Raw genomic sequence first — 6,000 nt, forward strand, 5'->3', positions numbered from 1 at the left:
GTTGCTTCAGGCATAGGTGGATCCAGAAGCTGAAACAATATCCCCAGGTTTCTGTCTCCATCTCTTAGCAGTTTATTTACTGGCTTTGTTCTCTGGCAAGAACTACTCACCCTGTAATTGGAGAGCCACTGGCAGCTTCACATGTACCTCATCTTCACATTGTAAAGTCCCAGCAAAAAAATAAAGACGACAACAACACCCCCACCCCTTGCAGCATTTCTCTTGGGGTATGGGATTGGCTTGTCTTGAATCACACATCCCTGAAGAAAGGGTGGTGACAATGAAGTCCTCTAACAGGCCTGGCTTGGATTGAAAACATACCTCTTAGAACAGGTGTAGGATCAGCTGGCTTCTCCAAATATGTTCATGAGGTTAGAAAAAGTCCTATCCACTATGCTGTCTTTATCCTTAAAAGCACAGTCCTCCCTCAGTATCCTAGGGGCATTTGTTCTATCGGTTTCAGGACGCTCACCCCATATCAAAATCTGGAGGAGCTAAAGCTCCTTATATAAAATCAAATGGTGTAGTAGTTGCATATAACCTGTTCAAACCCTCCTGTATATTTAAATCATCTCTAGATTGCTTATAATGCCTAATACAGTGTGAATGCTATGTAAATAGTTGTAAATGGTATGTAAAGAGTTGCCAGTACTTGGCAAATCCAAGTTTTGTTTTTTGGAATTTTTTGGAATTTTTTCTCAAATAATTTTGCTCTGTGCTTGGTTGAATTTGTGGATATGGAAACCAGTTAGAGAGGGCCCACTGTATATGCACATAGACAAGATGACAGGAGGGAAAATGTTACTCATGGTTCTCTCTAGGGTGGTAGGCTTATACATGCGTTTTAAGGTCTTTATATTTTTCTTTATGTTTGTTATCTTACATTTTTATAATGTACATGAATTATTCATATAACTCTTAAATTAAGTATTTTTCTTCTTTTTAGCTATACTCACAGTATGAGGAAGTTACTGGGCCATGGATCGAACCCATGCCATGGCAGCAACCCAAGCCTCTGCAGTGACAATGCCGGATTCTTAACCCGCTACCCCACAAGACAACTCCCTAAACAAATATATTTAAAAAAGAATCTATTCCTTTTATCAAATGAATGAATGAATATTATCACTCAGTCTCCTATGTGTAAAGCACTCTTCTGGGCTAACGACAAATTCAATAAATAAAATAGACTTAGTCCCTGCCTCTGAAACTGAGAGTAGTCATCGGTTAGATCTGTTAAACCATAACTTGCTTACTAAACAATACATTATAACCCGCTTTCACTGACAAAGCTTGCTTTAATTGTTTTTATAAGCATTTGCGCTTACATAGCCTCCAATAAGGTGTTTGCCCAAATTGTTGTTTTTTTCCAGGACTTGGAGTCACCTGTGTCCAGTACAAGCTCCTGGGCCAGTTAAGACTGGTGAAGACCATCAACCCTCCAAATGGGTATGGCCAGTATCTGCTACTGACCTTTTGACACCAGAGGATCCAAAACTCTACTCTCAGAATATGCTAAGGCCACCATTTCTTTTCTTCTTATTTTCCTTTTAAAGGCCACACCTGCAGCATATGGAAGTTCCCAGGCTAAGGGGTAGAATTGGAGCCTACGCCATAGCCACAGCAATGCTGGATCAGAGCCACATCTGCGACCTACACTGCAGCCTGCAGCAACACCAGATCCTTAACCCACTGAGGGAAGCCAGGGATGAAACCTTCATCCTCATGGACGCTATGTCAAGTTCTTAATCTGCTGAGCCACAATAGGAACTCCAAGGCTGCTATTTTCTGAACATGCACCCTGTGCAGAATGATGATTAGCTCAACTTTTTCTTAGCTCCAATCCCCTTTCCTCTTCTTCCCAAGCCTCAGCTTTGTCTCATAAATACCCTGAGACCCTCACCTTTGGGGAGGCTGATTTGAAATGTGTTCTCTGTCTTCTAGCTTGGCTGCATCTTAAATAAACCCTCGCTCTGCTGCAAACCTTGGTCTCCCAGCATTTGGCTTGTTGCATTTTGGACAAAAGAACCTTAGGAACACCTTCAAGCTATTTGTTATCAGATGAGTAGGACAAACATTTAATTACTATTGTAAAGGTCCTTAAATTCCTTCAGCAAAGGATGATTACTATTTAAAAGTTATCACATATTATTACTCACTGCTTATCACCACATTCCCTTCTTCTATAAGAGATCAAATGTTTTATATATGCATATATATAAACATATAGATGTATACACGTACACACATATACAAAGCTCATATTGATAGATTTTATCTCAAAAATTATAAATAACATTTGAACAAATACCTTTAAAAACATCAAAAGTCAAATGGCTAAAAAACTTTGCAGCCTACCTGGTAGAGGAACAATTTATTTACTATATACAAAAACTGACACAACGGTACTTAAGAAAAACAGGGGAAATATTTGAATAACTTGCTCAGAGAAAGAAAAATAAAAGATGTACAATATGAAAGGAAGTTCAGCTTCACAAATAACTAAAGAAATGCAAACAAGCAAACCAACCCATCAACAAAAATTGAAATACTAATTTTCACCCAAAATTAGGAAAAACAAAATAGATTATATTTGGTAACTTTTAGGTGTAGAGAAATTGACTTTCTCCTACAGAGTTGGAGGCAATACAGATTGACTTTTTTTTTTGCCTCTCCCCCAGTTTACTGAGATACAATTGACACATATGGTATGAACATGTTGATTGGATACATTTGCATATATTGCCATCTTATTAGCTACCTCCTCAGTCTCAATTCTTATGTAATTACCATTTTTTTTTATTGTGGTGAGAACATTAAAGATTTACTCTCTCAGCCATATTCAAGTGTATGATACATTATCATCAGCTATAATCACCATGCTCTCAATTAGTGATAAAATTTTTTGATGCTTTTTTTTTTGGTAATGGCAAAAAACTGGAAATAGCATGTCTCAGCAAGTTCAATAAAACAACGGGTTCAATAAATTACGGTACACTACAAACGAAGGGCACTTCACTTCGAGACTTGAGGATAGAGAATAAGAGGATCTCTGTGTGCTGCTCTGTGATCTACTTACATGAAAAGAGAGATATCCCCATTTCTTTCTTTCTTTTTTTTTGGTGGGGGGGGGGTCTTTCTAGGACTGCACCCTTGGCATGTGGAGTTTCCCAGGCTAGGGGTCGAATGAGAGTTACAACTGCTGGCCTACGACACAGCCAGGCCAGATCCCAGCCTCGTCTGTGACCTACAGCACAGCTCATGGCAATGCCAGATCCTCAACCCACTGAGCAAGGCCAGGGATCAAACCTGCAACCTCATGGTTCCTAGTCGGATTTGTTTCTGCTGCGCCACGATGGGAATTCTGATCCCTATTTCTGTCGTGTGGGTATATGTGTGTATGTGTATTAGTACCAGGAATACATGGAGTACTTCTAGAAAGTTATAAAGAAAGTGTTAGTAATGGATACCTTACTTCTAGGAGTGGGATTAGTGGTGAGAAGACTTACATTTCATTGTGTACTTTTCTTTTTATTTAAAAAAAATCTCTGCCTGTACTTACCCTTTAATAAAAGGACAACATGGTTTTAAATATAGACTGAGCGCAAAAATTGTAAATATACTTTTAAAAAGTTGTTTTTTTTTTTTTTTTTTTTTTTTTTTTTGCATCAGCAGACAGCAATCCATCAGACTATGTCTTATTTGTGCCAGGAAGAATCTCTTGAAGGAATCCTCTTAATTTTGTAGTGCGAAAAATATGATTATGTAAGTGTAAAAATTATAAAGAAGAGGTTCTTTGCTCTAAGGGTGGTTGTTTTCTTTTTTAAAGTGTAGAGCAAAATGGCTCCCCATCCCTTTTTTCGGAGGGGTGGAAATGGGCCCTTTCCATTGAAATTCTTTTTTTTTTTTTTTAGATAATTTTTTAAAATTAAAGTATAGTTGATTTACGATGCTGTGCCAATTTTTGGTGTACTCACAGTGACCCAGTTTTGTATATATATATACGTACATATATATACATTCCCTTTCTTGTATTATCTTCCATCAGGTCTATCCCAAGAAACTGGATATAATTCCCTGTGCTGTACAGTAGGACCTCATTGTGTATCCATTCCAAATGTAATTGTTTGCATTTGCTAACCCCAAACTCCCAGTCTACCCCATTCTCTCCCCATGTCCCCTTGGCAATCTTACTCTCTGTATTGTGAGTCCGTTTCTGTTTTGTAGATAGGTTCATTTGTGCCCCAAATGGCTCTTTTTAATACCCCTTCACATGTAGATAAGGTCACTGGGGGGAAGGTGAGTAAATCTGCATAGAAACAAAGGAGATTCCTGGGAACACGGGATGGAGGGCTTGGGGGAGTTCTATTGCAACATTTTAGCTCAACCCTTCTGCAGATGGAGAACTGCTTGTAGAAGGCTCCCACAGCTGGAAGAAAATGGAATATTTGGAAAAATTTAAAAGACCAATTTGGCAGAGATTCAGATTGAGGGGAAGAGAGCCATCCAATGAGACTGGTGAGGGAAGGAAAGGTAAGATTTGGCAGGGGCTGTGGCTTTGTTCATTGAGAATGATGTTTTTCATCTTATTAGCAGTTGGAAGCCATTGAAGCGTTGAAAGCGGAGGGAAGACACCATAAAAATTGCAGTTTGATATACTTTTTTTTTTTGGCGCCTACACCTTGCACCTGGGAGAGTGGGGGACTGCAGAAGAATAGATTCTGGGAAATAATTAGGTGTCTATAGCCAGAGGTGAGCGATTATTCTGGTAGCTTAAGCCAAGATGGCGGGAATGGTGATGGAGAAACATAGGTTTATATGAAAGTTATAATGTTTAAGAAACCACAAGACTCATTTTTGTGGTTGTTTGGATGCAGGACAGGAGGGAGGAGGGATGTCAAAGCTGCCTCCCAGGTTTTGGTTCTCTTGAGTGCCTGAGGATGCCATTCACCAACCTAAGAAACCCTGGAGGAAGAGCAGTTTGCATGGGAGGATCATGAGTGCTGTTGGGACAAGTCAGGACTGAGGTTTGTTTTAAGCATTCAAGTGGTGCTGTTGAACGTGCACTGTTAAGAGTCTGGAGTTTTCAGCAAGGGCTGGAGACTTATTTTTTAAAGTCAGAGCATATAGATTTCCTTGAAGGATAGGTGAAGATGAGATCTCCTAAATAGAAAAGTCAGAGTGAAAGAAGAATAGGGACTAGCTGGCATCTGTCCTAAAGAAAGTCAACTTTTAAATATCGGGAGAGGAGGAGGAAGCAATGGAGAAGGACTAAGAGAAGGAGTTGGCAGCAGAGAGAGTAACAAGAGAAAGCAGTGTCTCCTGGGGAAAAGATGCACAACCTAAAAGCTGAGAATTATGTGTTATTGGGGGCGTTACTGAGAACTGCAGTCCACAAAGGCAGCCTCTAAGGTAGCTCTGAGGGATTGTTCCTAAGAGGAAAGGGAGGAGCAAGGATATATTGGAGTTTTTGCTGGGGAAACAAACATGTAGTGAAAACATCAAAGCATTACTACTAATCATAAAACAGACAACTCAAGTTAACCATTTTAGTGCTTTTCTGTGTATGGAAAAATGCAAGAGTCTGGGCTCACTGCAATTGTTCCTTTGACACATATCTTAACTATCTAAGGCCAGTATCCTGTTTTTCTACCATCCTGAATCCCCCTGAGGGGGCATCAGAGGGTGATGGCTTGAGGATGCAACATCCTTTGTTGGCTGAAGTCACCTTCACTTGTTACACTTCCAAAACTCATAAATGTAACAAGTGACTGGTGATAAATAAATACATGTAATCAGGAGTTCCTGTTGTGGCTCAGCAGGTTAAGAACCCTACCAGTTATCCATGCGGATGAGGATTGGATCTTTAGCCTCTCTCACTGGGTTAAAAATCTGGCATTGCCACAGGCTGCAGTGTAGGTTGCAGATGCAGCTCAGATCTGCTGTGGCTGTGGCTGTGGCTGTGGTGTAAGCTGGCAGCTGCAGCTCAGATTTGACCCC

This window comes from Sus scrofa, chromosome 8 (assembly GCF_054392235.1).
Source record: "Sus scrofa isolate SSC_HxYL_T2T_F1_AM1 chromosome 8, Sscrofa_HxYL_maternal_Yorkshire_Landrace_v2.0, whole genome shotgun sequence".
Classification (NCBI taxonomy): domain Eukaryota; kingdom Metazoa; phylum Chordata; class Mammalia; order Artiodactyla; family Suidae; genus Sus; species Sus scrofa.